Source organism: Cardiocondyla obscurior, linkage group LG17 (genome assembly GCF_019399895.1).
Source record: "Cardiocondyla obscurior isolate alpha-2009 linkage group LG17, Cobs3.1, whole genome shotgun sequence".
In the NCBI taxonomy this organism is placed as follows: domain Eukaryota; kingdom Metazoa; phylum Arthropoda; class Insecta; order Hymenoptera; family Formicidae; genus Cardiocondyla; species Cardiocondyla obscurior.
In genome coordinates, this window is record NC_091880.1 from 4,026,189 (window position 1) to 4,041,573 (window position 15,385).

The 15,385-nt window shown below is 44.9% G+C and overlaps 1 protein-coding gene across 6 annotated transcripts in view; it reads right to left on the reverse strand.

Moving 5' to 3' along the window:
* Positions 1-15,385, reverse strand: part of Zfh2 (Zn finger homeodomain 2) — a 326,804-nt gene that overhangs the window by 260,738 nt on the left and 50,681 nt on the right. For 3 of the 6 annotated variants that reach the window (XM_070668235.1, XM_070668244.1, XM_070668243.1), the window contains exon 4: positions 12,983-13,109. The gene's annotated coding sequence lies outside the window, so the exon portion shown is untranslated. Of the gene's footprint in view, positions 1-7,853; positions 7,921-8,733; positions 8,891-10,133; positions 10,454-12,982; positions 13,110-15,385 lie in introns of those variants that run through there. The other 3 variants (XM_070668236.1, XM_070668239.1, XM_070668237.1) reach the window with 3 other exon arrangements.

Below are 15,385 nucleotides of genomic sequence, written 5' to 3' on the forward strand. Positions count from 1 at the left end.
TGTCGTCAGAACGAGATCGACTGATCATCGCCGCGTCGTGATTTAGGAGCAGTGGCTCGCGTCAATTTTTAAGGGAAATTATTTAACTTAACGAGATATCATAATAAAGAGACGTCAATGTTTCGTCGGAAAAATATAACATTAAATTACAAGTAACGTTGTAATAAATCTAATTAATTTTTTTTTAATTTCAAGTCTAAATTTGAAGTTTAATTTTTAATCTAATTAATTTTTTTTTTATTTCAAGTCTAATTTTTAAGTTTAATTTTTAATAAAATTAATTTTTTTTTTTTTTAATTACCTAATTTCGAAATTCTGTATGTATCGTGTATCCTTCTGATAAATTAGCAACGTGGACAGAGAACTTTCTACTATTGTAAGAATGTAACAGTACTACAGTCAATGCGGCATATTGCGGGGTCTTGGTTAATTTTCCTCGTGGTCATCTTTCTCTGCCACCTTCTATCTCGGTCGCTCGCCGTCTTCTTCCCCTTTGCCGAAGGAGACGTTTTACACGTCGGAACCCTTTCTTTTACGAAGAACGGTGAAGAGCAAAGACAGAACGTGAGAGAGAATGGATAAAATCATAACCGGGACCGGGAATAAAAGAGCGCGGAAGGCTAAAGAGCGGAGTGACGGTTGTCGAGGCGTGCGCGAAGCAGCGCCGATAAATTATACGACGATCTCTCTCTCTCCCTCGGCGAAATATCCTTTTGATACCATGCCATTTTCTAATCATCGCAACACGTATAAAGTCGCGTCCAATCTGTCTAATCCGACAACATTAAGAAACGTAAGTGCTTCTCCACTATCCTTTCTTTCTCTCATCCTTTTCTCCGTCCCTTTCCCGCCACCCTCTCACCCCTCACTTCCTTCAAGTTCCCTCACACCGGTCCTCTCGGTTTTTCCTCTCGCAGTGGGAGCCCGGGGAGGGTGCCGTGGCTAAGACGACCATGAAGGAATAGAGGAACGGCGGAAGGTGGCGGTCGAGGGAGAGCGCGGAGAAGGGCGGAGTGCGGGGTAGGGTTGGTCAGTGCTCCTTACTTAGAGGGTGGCGAGTCTGTTCTTAATTAACGCTCGCCTCTTTTGCTGCACACCCCCTCGCCACCGTGCTCCCGTAATGAGGCTCCTCGGGTGCGGGCGAGTGTGCGCCCACGACCGTGCACATATTGGCCGGTCCGCGACGGTGTAGGTGACCTAGATGAGACGCGCCCCCGTCTAGCTAATTCTTTTCTTCCGCGCTGACCACTAAAGTAAGTAGATGGCCACGTACAGGGAACCGGACGCGTTTGTGTGCGTGCGGAATACGCGCGCGAGCGCGGTTACGTGCGAGAGAAGCCCACGTACATGTTACGCGTATAAATGGATACGTACACACGTGTGGGTGTGGATGTATATGGTTATATACGAGCAAGCGCGCGTGTGGCCATATTCCGTTGCCGTGGTACCACGGCCGAGACTCTCGGCCGGCAAGAGTTACGCGAACGTAACTGCGGGTCTTAACCCCGCCGTGTATCGCCACATTGCCGCCGCCGTTGCTGCGAAGCTGAGGCAGCGATGACTTCGCCTGGTCACTTTCGCGATACCGCGCGAATTAACCGCGGGGTCTCCGGCGCGCGCTGCCGAGCCATAATTACGTCGGCAAAAATTATTTCGGCGCACGGTGCGACGCGCGGCGAGCGGCTAATGAGTCCGCCGGTCGATTCGTTCGCGATCGAATGAAAGTCACGCGCGCAATTGATGAGTCGTAAGGAAAAGTGGAAATGCCTCGAACAACTTTCGTGCGCGGGCGACGATATACGTCCGTGGAAGTCCCTCCGTTCAGAGGCGAGCGCGAAGTTACCGGCGCGAGGGGCATCCGTCGTCGTTGCGCACCGCCCGCGTAGTCTTTAACCGTGAAAACTTCGTCGTCGGTTTCGCACGGCGAAACGGTAGCCGGCTACCGTTCGAAGCACAGGGAAAAGACATCCGTACGGATCGACTGGCCCATTCTTCAGGTACATCCTGGGTCGGCCCTCGTCCACCAACCCCGCCCCCGCCGCGATGATTTTTCTCTCTCTCACTCTCCTAGCAGAGCGCCGTGCGGATAACAGCAATTAAGTCCTCCCGTTAATAGAGACGATTGTGATTAATTATCGGATTTAATGACCGGCTACTTGTACTTGTAAATATAGATGGCACGGGACGCGCATGTTAGTTACACCGTAAAAATTAGAGACCATGAATCCTCAGGGACCCTCCTCCCGCCTTCGCCCGTCCATCGCTGCTTCTTCGTCCTCGTGTGTCACCGGTACGCCTTGTGCGCCCGCCAGAGAGAAACGGCCCTGTCACAGTCCGCTGATCTTTTAACCGGCAATCAGGCAGGGCTGTGGGACCGGCCGGTTTCATATCGTAACGAACGTAACCTGCGTAGACGCTTGGTGCCTATCGTGCCGAAGGCAATCGGTTATCCGACGATCGATACGCATCTACGATTATCCCTAATCGCATCGATTGCTTTGTACACCGACAGAATACTGTCTTCAAATCTCTCGCATTCTTTTTTATTTTTTTTTTTTTTTTTTTTTTTTTTTTTTTAATATGTACATAACATTTTTTTTTAATTGACTCTAAGTAGATCTTTGAAGAAGCAACGATGACATAAGCTGCGTCCATCGTTAAAACGGAGACAATTAATTTCGCGTTTTAAATCTTACTCGAAAATCTTTAAATCAAATACGTTAAACGCGATTCTTAATTATAGTTCGGCAAATAAATATAAAAGGCTTTTGAGTTAGACGGGAGAAAAAATAAGCATAGTAATATTTCTCATTTCAATAACACACATCGCAGCATGCATATTGCATTGTGTATACCGCGAGACGCCGGTGTGGGAGTGCATGAGCTCACGTGCTGAAATTAACTCCGGCCTCACTGCTTTTAAAAATAATTGGTAATTATCGACATTATTAATAGTTTCTGCCTGGCTCCGCGCCGACACCATGTGCGCCAGCGTGTGCGACGTTAAAATGATTTCTTCGTTTCAATTACTCTAGCGATGCTAGTGCAAGTAAGTCAAACATTTATCTCAAGTGAGTAAATTGTATTACTAATGGCGCAAATTATTTCTCCCGGCTTATCGCTCTTGCTTCCATTTTATAACATAATTCATTAAAAAAAAAAAAAAAAAAAAAAATCTCATGTTACAAAGCCGTTCGTTAATCCTCCTATTACGGTTGAAATTTTTCGCAGTAATTATCGGCAATTATTAAATCAGTTTCGATAATTGCCGTTGCCGAAAGGCAGAACGAGCCGGGGAATTTGCTTACGCAATTACAAAATCCATACGTTCCGAGGCACGCAGACACGCACATACGTTGTAATACACGCGCGCGTGAGCTCTTTTGTGCCCATTGTAACAGGGGCAATGATTTATCGTCGTGCAACAACGTGCGTAGAAGTTTCCACGGAGAGAAACGAACGGTTGTTAACGACTCAGCCGTTCGAATACCGTCGACTTCGTCGAAGCGCGCCGCGCTTTTTTCCTCGGGGCTAGAAGGCGATTCGTTCATCGAAGTATCGATTGGTTCGTATAATAATTACCTCTCCCGCATTAGGGGCAGCTACCCCCTCCGTGGGGCAAACGAGCCCCGCTGTCTTTTCCTAGACTAGACTCTGCCACGAATAAAGGGGCGGGCGGAGGGTGGTGAAATCGAAGTAGAATCGCGCGACCGTTCGGAATAGCTCGCTCTCCGCCTCGCCGTCCAACCCTTCGCCGGCCGCGTTAATTAATTATTTATCCGAGTCGCGAATAAATATTTGCCGATTATGATGAGGCGGACCGGGCAGGTCCGGGGATTCCTGGGAATCGCGGCATCGATCGTACCGCGTAACCAATCGGCAGTTCCTAAGAAACGCTCGCAACCTTTACATGGGCGGAACTTTAACTCGCCGAGCGATGCTCTAACGACGCTCGGAGGCGCCGTAAATGAAAATACGCTTAGCCGGATTTTCGAAGCGCCGCGTTTAAAAAAAAAAATCGCTAATCCGAAACTAGACGCGCGATCCAAAAATATCACGCGTGATCGATCGATCAACGGGAACCGCTCGGCGCGAAATTGGTTCGCGTACGTGTGCGTCCAGTTCACCCGCGAGTGTGCGCGGCATTCCGCGTTGCGACACAAGTGCAATCCTCGTATTTCATAGAGACAGAAGCGGCATATTAGTAATTTCGCGTTGCGCCACCGAGCGTGTATTCGCGGCCTTAAAATTAGCTTTGCTCTTGATTCGCATTAGAATGTAGCCTGGCCAAACAATATTACGTATAAACTTGCCTGTCACGCACGGCGGTTTCCGCAATTTATTATAAAGCCTGCATAAACGCGCCACGGCGACGTATCCCGGTGCAGAAAAATTCATTCATCATGCAACTTAATAAAATGACACGCCAATGTCTACCGCGGATTATCCGTAGTTGCACTTAATTTAGCGTCCATACAATTTACGTATATGACAGACGTATAAGAAAATAAAAATAAAAAAATACATATATATAAATTATCTATTCACGTAAATTAAGTTTAACAAACTACAAGCACGCTCATAATTTCCACTATACGAAGAAACAAATTTTTCTTAACATTATTAAAAAAAAAAAAATAATATAGTTTAATATTTTGATTAATTAATTTGGAAAAATGCTTTCGTCGACGACGTCAAAATCCGCGCCTACTCCAAGACTTTCACCGGAGACCCGGTCTCGAGGAAAAAAATCTCACGGCTTCTCGAAGATACGTGCCGTTCAGAAGTGCTCTGTGGAAGTCGCTGGAGGAACAGACGTGGATGCGTAACGTCATCGTGACTGGCAACGAGCGCGAACGCGAGAATGGCGATACGACTCCGTGATTCGCGAGCGCTTTCGCCTCGGCCTGTCGGTCGGGATGGGTGGGTGGCTGATGGCGGCGGCGTTCGGGTATTTCTGTATCTAATTATAATCCTCGGGCGAGGGAGCGAGGCAATCGCCTAAAATTAGAGCATATAGTCTACGCGCACCGCCCGCTATTTTATATTTCATCGTCCCTTTCGCACGGAGCGGACGGCCGCGACTCTTCTCTCGCTCGCGCGCGGCTCATCGCTCTTCAGCCCCTGTGCTCTTTCCCCTCGCGTCGCGACTCGCTTCCCCTCGCCCTGACAGCCGTTTTATCGCCCACCCTCGTCCCCTTACGTCGAGAGCTGAATATCGCCAGTTCCTGGACCGCATTCCAGGTTCGCGTCTCTGATTCGACGCGTGTCGCGCGCAATTTACGAGACTGTCGAAAATGAACGTCATCCGGATTTAATATATTACGCGATACGGCAATGATTTCGTCACGTCACGCAGAAACTGCCATGTTATCCCGGCGTGCCGAAAATGCGGCGCAATAATTCCCGATACCGCGACCGAATTTGTTTAGCTCGCATTGATGTCTAATTAGCTGTTGGCACGGATTCAAGTCTGCGCGCAGAGGTTTCATTTACGTTTGACGGTTCCACGACGGCGGAGCAAAAAGAGAGGACTGGCCGAAGCTTTCGGTGAGATTCGACTTTCATCGGGCGATTTTCAGCCGAGCCAGAGACCGGCTCTCGAGCCTTCGCGCCAATGTCAGTCAACATTAACTCTGATTAACTAAATTCTCTTTCCTAGTCCATATCCCGGATATTTTAGATTCCTTTGCCTTTCATCTACGAGCTCTTTGATCAATCTAAAATCGAGCTTTTCTGAATAAAAATCTGATTCAACATCGCGGTTTTTTTTTTTTTTCAATATTCTATTAATATTTTATTTTAAATACTTGTGCATATATAAAGTAAATGCGAACATTTAACGTAATCAATACTTCTTAATTTAATACGCACCAACTTTTAGATTCTAAATATCATATTGATTAAATCATTGATTAAAATCAAGACAGCTGTAATCCAAATAGGATAGCAAATCGCTGAAACAGGATTAATTAATTCAGAGCGTCGGTGCGAGTCGGTCTTAAAATTGACGATCGTTTCACTTCGCGATATCGAGGCCGTGCCTCGGGCAGCTCGATCGAAACGATCGGGTAACGCGAATGCCCTTAAGCTCGTGCCGCGCATACACAGCGAGGCTTTAATTTCTTTCCTCTTAATGGGCTTTTTCGCCCGAGCTAAAGAGCGAATGCGTAGGATTAAACGGCGCGCAATAGATGGGCGGCCGTGGAAAGGGGCGAGAGAGCGGCGCCGGCAAAAAAGGAAGAAGAAAAAAAAAAGGAGAATCAAAAGAAAATGCAACGGGAATTCATCTCGCGAAATTATGAATTTCTATTTTGCCAAAGAAGCTTGGAACGCATTCGCTTGGGCTCTTCCGCGATAGGATAATTAGAAATTAAATTTAATAATTAGAACTTAACCGCGAAATTTATTTAGCTCGCGCATTCGAATGGCGTATGCATATTTCTATATTTAATTACTTTTTAATTCTATTTAGCCCTCCTGCGAAAGTAATTAAAAGGAACAAAGGATCAACGGAAATACGATCCTTTACAGAAAGAATTCACGTCAATCTTTCTTCATTCATCTGTTTTTAGAACAGACGTCGATAGGGAGAGTAGGGCCTACTCCCCCCCCGAGAAGGGAGGAGATAGGAAAAATAATGATTCGTAGTGAGGCAACGACACGAACGACAGCAGTGATTAGCCACCACGGAAGAATAATCGGAATAATGACAGGTTTGCACCGGCAACCCTCTCGAAAGACTCGAAAAGAGACGCGACGGGGCGAAATGGTGGAATGAAAACACGAGACCATGCCTGCCCGGTTAATTGTCGTCTGGCGTGTCGATGAATGTATCTCTAAATCGAGTAACACGCAAATGTTATCAGAAAAAAAAAAATTATCTTAAATATATATAAAAAAAAAAAGGAAAAAAAATTGTATCTTTTCTCTTAACGGTTTTAAAAATCAGAAATAATTTCTGATTATTTATCTCGCGATATTTAATTTCTTGCATATATAACATTAAATTTTTTTTTTGTTCTACGTATTTAATTACAAAGTAGGTATTTAATCTGTTTTACTCGCTGCTCGCGTGCGAGACGTATAAAATTGGCAGTTCAAAAAATTGGCCTGATCTAACGCGGTCGTGAAGATCTTAGATCGAGCCTGAGGAAGATCGCCAGGCATGCGGATAATAATCGCTGATTACCACCGATCGAAAGTTGTTCTGCGGGTTTTATGGGAAAATCGGCTGACACGTGACGATCGCTGGACGATCGACAGCCGACTCGTTGGTACGTGACTTCGATCCTTAATCGTGACGGACTTAGGAAAAGGGGGGAACGGGAAGAAACCACGGAGAAGACAGAACTGTAATCCGCCGAGACTTGGACGCGGACTTACGGCATCGATTTCGTATCTTTGTTTAAAGATGTAAATGTAAATTGACGTAACGTATAATCTCACGGGGAAATAGAATTAAATCTACTTCTAGCATACAGAAAGCATGAAACTTCTTCAGCTAATATCTCACATTTTGCAACCAAGTCTTATTTTCTTTCACAGAATTACATCTATTACAATATAATATCATTACAAATGAAGCAGATCATAGAGGCACGTGTAATAATTGCGTAAGAGCGTGGTGGACAAGGTGGCGGAAATGTTTATTAAAATCTACAAGATTCTACATAAACGCATTGCAAAATTAAAAATGTAAAAACGTAACAACATTCACAATCCAACATATCATTACTGAAATTGTACTCAAGCAGCATAAAAAAGACGTATCATTGTGTAACGAGTTTCACGTAGAAACTTATTCAACGTTTACTCAGTCAACGATATGCAATAATTTAATTACTACTTACATCGTATGTGAATTTATATAAAGTGCCAATTTCACCGAACGGTAGAGAGTATCCTTCGAATCGAACACTAAAGATATACGTGAAAAAAAAAAAACTGAAATAAAAAAAATTCATCGCATACTGCACCAGCACGCGACACGCATATGCGAGAGCGAAAATAGACGGCGTTTCGAGTTTTTTTTTTTTCGCGAGGACGCGATCGAGTCGCTGATCGAAATGGTGGGACAGATGATTTTCCCCGAGACCTCGCAGAATTTCGGATTTCACGCGAAGCCGCGCGCGCCCGCTCTAAGCCATAAGAGCCATCGTTAAGATTATATTTAGACATCGTAAAAGAAAATATGCGCCCGTTGGAGCCAAGTCGCTCATTACGCGAGACAGCATTAACGCGGTCGGTGCAGCCAGGGAGTTCTGAGCATCCATGCACTCGTGTCGAAATGTATGTATACGCGGCGAGCAATCTGCGCAGCGGAATCGACATCCCCGCGGCTGGCACTCGGGATCTCGTTTCCTTGCCCGAAAATCACCGCGAGTTTATTGGAAATAAATTGGGAATAATTGCGCCCCGGAATTTCCGGCGTTGCTTTTAGCGGGATTCTACTTGCGTGCGCGTTATATCGACGAAATAGCAAGCTATCTTCGAATTGTTGCGTAAAACGAGTGTTAGGTTACGTCTCGTGTTAAACGATTTTAAATACAAATATTGATTTAATTAATTATAAACTACATCTTCGTTATTAAAAAAAAAAAAAATTTTTTATACAGCACGGTGTAATTAAAAAAAAATTGTTAAGAAAAAGTTTAAGTGCACTTTGCTGGGGTTGAGTTTGAAATAAATAATGCAAACTTTGCGAAGCATCGCGATTCTTTACAAACGTACCGTATCACCGCGACGGACGTCTCGAAATTTTCTTGCATGTGGTCAGTTCACAGGCGGGGCCCTTGAAAACATTACGATTCCTCTTTCTATTTGCGAAATTTCTAGGTCAATGCTGCCTAGTATTGTCACGGCGCACGACTGAATCGCAGCCGCGTAACTGAAAAATTCGGTACCGTATGCGAATAAAATATTCGATCGCCGTATGAAAGCTACTCAGAACAGAGCGAAGATATATTTATTTTCACGGCGCATTTTCAGGCCTTCGGGTTAAGCGCGTTTAGGGAAACGTGCGATATCGATTACGTTTTCATAAACGATCGGGTATACGTATCGTCTCTCGTTCTCTCTCGTTCACTTAACGGCCTTCGCGAATCGATATATACATGACGACCTAGAGGGTTTATCGTCGTTCGAGAGAGTGGTCATTACGGAATTCTGCCTCGAAGCGTAATCAACGGTATCAATCGATCTGCTCGTGACGTAATCACGAGTCCGAGCATTTGAAGATCGTATCGGGAATAGAGTTCTCCATTAACAAATAACGCAAAAAGCACGCCGCAATTCCTCACACGGCTCCAAGGAATTCGTGGCAGACGAGAAAGAGAGAGAGAGAGAGAGACAAGCAGCTCGATCGGAGTAATAAATGCAGCAAGAGAGAAGAAGAATAAATAGCAAAACGTGTTTGTCGTAAACATCTAAAATAATTCCGCCGACATCATTTCAAAAATCATTTATCATAATAATTGAACTTTAATGCGACGGCAGGTAGCGTCGATGATTTTTTTATCCGTCGCGTTAATCGTACCGTTGATGCAACTCTTTTTAATAAGAACGAAAAAAAAACATAGATTTTAATTTTTTATTCTTTTTTCTTTTTTTTTTTTGGGACAAGTGTAAAATATATACGTATCGTTAATAACGGCAAGAAAACGTTCTTTGCCAGACAATATTATTTGAAGAAAAATTCGCGAGAACGCGAGCGGCCGCGAGAGACCGCCGCCGAAATCAGTCCTGAGTGCCTTCTAAGGGGGTTGGTCGTGGAAAATCGCGAAGGGCGGGTCGCGGATGAAACCGGGGAGAACGCGGGGGTGGAGGCGGACGGTCGGTGAAAACGCGGTATGCAAAGCAGGCGGCGAATTTGAACGGTCCTGCGCAGAACGTGTAGCTTCACCTCGTGCTATCCGAGTGCTTCGAGACTCCCTCTCTGTTTCACCCCTTGCTCTCTTCCTCTATCTATTCATCTCTCTATCTATCTATCTATCCGCTCCCTCCCTCCCCTCGCCGGCACGCGGATACACACGCAGGCAGAGCTGCACGCGCGCGTTACATTCATATTCGCAGATTTCTTTGATAGTGGATGCGCCGATGCACGCCCGCGCGCAACGCACACACATACACACCTATGTGCCCTCCTCGCAGCTCGCGGTGCGCGCGATAAGGACGAAAACACACATATACAACACAGTTGCGCTTTTCTCTCTCTCTCTCTTTCTCTGTCTGTCCCCTTCTCGCGATTCCTACTCCGTCTTAGCCGCGAGCGTGATACACGTGCACGCAACGGCGGCGGCGGCAACGACGACGACGGCGACGGTAGTGGCGACCGCGTATCCTCGCGAGAAAATGCCGTTGTTGATGATAATCCTCGGTTCGGTCAAGAGTTACCGGCGACGTTGCCCGCGCGTTGCGGTCTCGCGTCGCGACGCGATGCAGGACGTCGCCTATGACGGCGTCGACGTCGTGCGTCGTCGTCGTCGTGGTGACGACCGAGCGACACGTTTTCCACCCGGAATCGAGTAAAATGGCTGCTCTCGCCGCTCCGGCGCGCCCGAGCTTACTGGCTTGCCTCCCTTCGTTTGGGTCCCCACACAGAGGCTGCCACACGCGTGCTACCGCGTGTGTGGGTGTACATGGACGCCACGTACGAGCGAGGGAGCGTACACGCGCATGCACACACCGTGCCGCGTCGACGCCCGCCAGATAGGAAGCCGCCGGCGTGTATGTACGCTCTCCCGTCCGTATGTGAGCGGGCTGTTTGCTCGCGACACATGCGTGCGGTTACGCTCGACACGAGAAAGCGGCCGAGTGCACGCATATACGCGCAAGCCGCACTCTCGCCCCCGCCAATTTAACGCGCGCACGTGTCCACGCGCAGAACAGCTGAGCGTGAGGAAACTTCGAACCGTACGAATTGACGCGGCCGGGGGTCGAAAACTAACAGAGTCATTTAGTCAAAATTCTACGCAACGTCGACTATATTAAAATTTTTATTAAAAATTAATTCCCTATTAATTTTTTTGTTCTGTATTTAATACGCGCGCAATGAATACGATACATCGAATGATAACGAAAAATTCACGCGTTAAAAATTGACGAGAGGTAATAGAAATTGACGAGAAATAAGGGAAAAATAAAATAAAATAAAATAAAATAAAATAAAAAACGCACACTTTTACGTTTCACGGCCGGAGACCCGCGAAAGGCAGAAAGCGCGACCACAGTCCCCGGAGTCGCTTGTTTTTCTGCATTCTTACGGTATACCGTAGCGCGGGGAACTATGAATATGCAAATCGGCGAACGAGGATAACGAGTGCGTTGACCAGCGAGCGTTTAGTAGACGCCGGCTTTTCCGGCCCGACGTCACGAAGCGCGAATCGATCGGTGACGATTTTTATTTCGACGACGAGCAGCGCGAGAAAGAAGAGATTTTGGGCGCGTCGACGTCGATCGCGCGGAAATCGGTACGACCTCGGTAACACCTCGGCACGACTCGCGAAATTAATTGAGCGTGGTAAATCGTGCATCGCTGACCACGTTGCTCGTCATAAAGAAAAAAAATTTAAACAAAAAAAAAATACAAGAAATATTCTAAGAGCGTAAACTAGAAAAAGCAATTACAGTTACACCATCGCTTCGCCGTTGGAATGCGCCGTTCCGATTGAGTGGGCGATGGTCTCGACGATACGAATCTCAGAGCGTGACGCTTCAGAAACGCACACGGCGAATTTTATCGCGCGCTTACCACCGATAAATCGAATTATTGCTACAGTTTTAATAATGTCGGACTATCAGTGTATCAAAGTATACTCTCAATAACCGATGGGTAACATATGCGTGTACATCTGTCGAAGTATTATTAAAATCAGAAATATTCCGTTTCTGGTTAACATAAAAAAGTAGCGTTCTTAATAATAAAATAGATTATATCGCGCATGTATTTTTTTTTTGTATATCTTTGTTATATCTTTGAATGATGAATTGATAGGTTACTTTGTTTTTTTTTTACACCCTATAGCGGAAAATACGTGGGAATCGTGGTCATTTCACGCGCGTTCGATAGTCCGGACTTTTCCACTTTCAGTAAAACAAACTTGAATTGTTCGCCAACTCGCCACCGGCTCGTAAACATAATATTCAAAGATTAATTTTCCACTCGGGCGCGATAAAAAATTGCGCTCGGCCGAGGCTCTTCCTTCTCTACAATTTGATCGTTTATCACGATCAATTAAATTTCCTGCGCGGCAACGATAATTGACCGACGCCATCACCCTTGTACCACGGCGCGGAGATAATCTCCGTCGCAAGTGCCGATAAATGGCAGATTCGCGTGAATGCGAGCGCAGTCTCTGCACCGTGCTATCATTATTTTACGAGATACGTTTTAAGCGTAATAAATTTTATTGTGTCCTCTCTTTTTCACTTTCTTCCCGCCCCTTCTCTTTCCTTCTCTTTCTTTCTATCTGTACGCTCGCCGATTCTTTCCCACCCACGCAAACGCACGACCGGTACGTTTCCTCGAAAAGAAACCGATCCTAATCTGCAAACCGACTTTTACGATAAATACCACGAATAATAAATCCCGCCCGAACATGTGTACCGTAAAACAGGGCGCAAGTTAAATAAAATAGATTATAAATACTGAATTTGTAAAAAATAAAAAATAAAAAAAAAAAAAGAAAAAAAAACCTCGTTCTATTATCATTAAGAGAATATCTGAAAGATTGTTGGCAAGGAAAGATTCGATCTTATAATTACTTTCGTATAATCACTCAAACGTAATGTTATCTAACTGCATTATCATTGTGTGCAATCTTTAAATATATAAAAATAATGACAGAACATAAAGTTATTTTTACAATAATTAGAAATGACCATGCGCGCGCGTTTTTATATTCGAATATTAATTATAATAATTTCATTAAAACAATTACAATTGAGTGATCTGCCGACGGCGTGTTGCCGATTCACTTACATTTATATCTGCCAGTTAGGGTAAGTCAGGTTATTTTCCGTCCTTCCCTCCTTCCTTCCTTCCTTCCTTCCTTCCTTCCTTCCTTCTTTCGTGGCAGGATTCAGGATTATCTTGACGTGTTGTAGCTCTGCAAATCACTTGACACTATATTACACTGCTCTGCGTTTTTTAATATTTTTTTTGTATAATTATTATTACTAATTACTACCGCTCACTCGAGAGACGAACGATTGACAGAACGACGGGGGATTATCGCGACGATTTTTTACAATTAAAATTACGAAGCGCGACGAAAGATCGACTGTTTTACGAATGTCCAATCCCGATATTCGTCGAGTTTACTTACTTTCGCCGGGTCTTCCTCGATCTCGACGCGAGAATCTGGCTGCGATGCAAAGCGAGATCACTCGTGATTCCTCGATCAACTCTCAGCAGAGTGAACGACGCTAAGAATTCGCGCGAAGCGGCGAATGGGACCGGCCGAGATACGTCGAGCAGCATGTTTTGGACGAAATGTTCCTCGCGCACTTTGTCTTTCTCAAATACCTCAAAAGTTCGCTTGCTCGAAAACGGGACGAAAACCTCGGCCGCGGCGAAGAAGATGGCTGAAGGCGGGAATCTCACGCACTGACGGTAGCAGTTACCGGAACCTATCGAAGAAAATTTTGATGGCTGCTCGGAAATGCCCGAGTAATACGCGGGGTAATTCACGCCGGACGCTCCGTGAGCGCTGCGCTCGCGACGTAACCGTTTCTCGTCAAAGTACTTTTTTCGAGGCACGAGACTAAGCACAAAACGATGAGAGAAACGACACGGGAGTACGAAAAACGATCGTTCGCTCCCGTGTCGACGATGTCAACACTTATCCGCACGCGAGACTGTCCTATTCGCGGTCGAGAAATACGTGAAATCGCGGAGCGATTAGCAATACGTCTTCACGGTTGAGGCTCCGCAACTAGACTGAAATTCGGCCGTGCGAGGAAGAGAGAACCACGGAAGAAGTGAGACAGCCGATAGAGTCGATCGTCAATTGACCGTTGTCCTTCTCGCGCTGGGTTCTCGCAGCGCCGAGCTCGACTCCGACTCCGTTTGTTTACGTTTTTTTCGACGAACTCGCTCGAGCTCGAGCTCGAAGCTTCCTCCCCCAAAACCCAAGCGAGACCCAGCATGTTTTTATCCTTACTCCGAAGCTCAACCGTCACCTTCGAGCTCCTAAATCATCGCCGTTAGAAAACTCCTTTTCCACCGAGCCGTAAAAAAAATCTAATAACCGTGAAAATTTATTTCTTATAAAATTACACGCGTAACACTAATTTTTTTTTTTAATAGAACGCAACGAGAGAAACATAAATGTAGATGTGATTAGATAAATGTCAGTCTTACGGTGCATGAATAATATATTTCTTCATCACGTTGACAAGTTCGCTATCGTAATGATATCAATTTTACGGTAATAGAAATCAATATTTTCTACATGCCCCGTAAAGTTTTCCTTACCTACAAAAAGTCGAGAACTTCAATGCCGTTTTTGCACATTGTTTCAAATAAATCAGTCTCCCGTTTAGTTCTACTTTCCTTGGACTCCACTTACTTCGGATCACTTTAATTGATCTTGTATAACGTATAGAAATAAATTGTGTTTCAGGATGTTCACGTGGCTTTATCGATTTAAGTCGTCCGATTTAACAAAAAGTGCACGGTCACGCTGCGTGGAATCGACGGTTTATACGGGAACGCAATTTTATTTGCACAAGAGAGGGAGGTGTATCTGTTTAACTTTAAATAAATTAGAAAATTTGAGACATATGCGCAAGAACGCCGGTTATTAATCTTTCTAAATAGCATCTGTCACCGTTTACTCTGGACGGGTTTTCTTAAGAATATGTTTATATATTATTATGTGCCGTAGGATTTCTACGGTTAGAAACGTCGGTACACCAATTAGCCATAATGACGTGTTTCTACGATCGACGATTTCTACTCCTTCATGCCGATTTCTCACGTTAAGTATGCGCGTTAGGTACAAACTGGCGATGGCCTCCGATTAGGATCCTATAATTTCTCTTTCAATCTGCCTAGTACACAACGTCGTTACATATACATATATGTAATACACATATCAATGTAGAATATACCTTTTGTTACGCAACACTCGAAGGCATTTAAGCCTCGAAGGGACGAAATAAAAAAAAAAAATAAAAAAAAATAAAAGAATTCTTTTTAACGTCGGCGCACATAATTATATTTGCTCGCTATACACCCACTCGTGTAACGAGTAAAATCAATGTCCTTTCACGTTTCCGCGAGAAATTTATGATAATATAATTGCCCGATGTGCGCGCCGTCATTTCTATAATTCCTCACCTACTCACGAGAATTAATGACGAACAGATTAAAACGTAT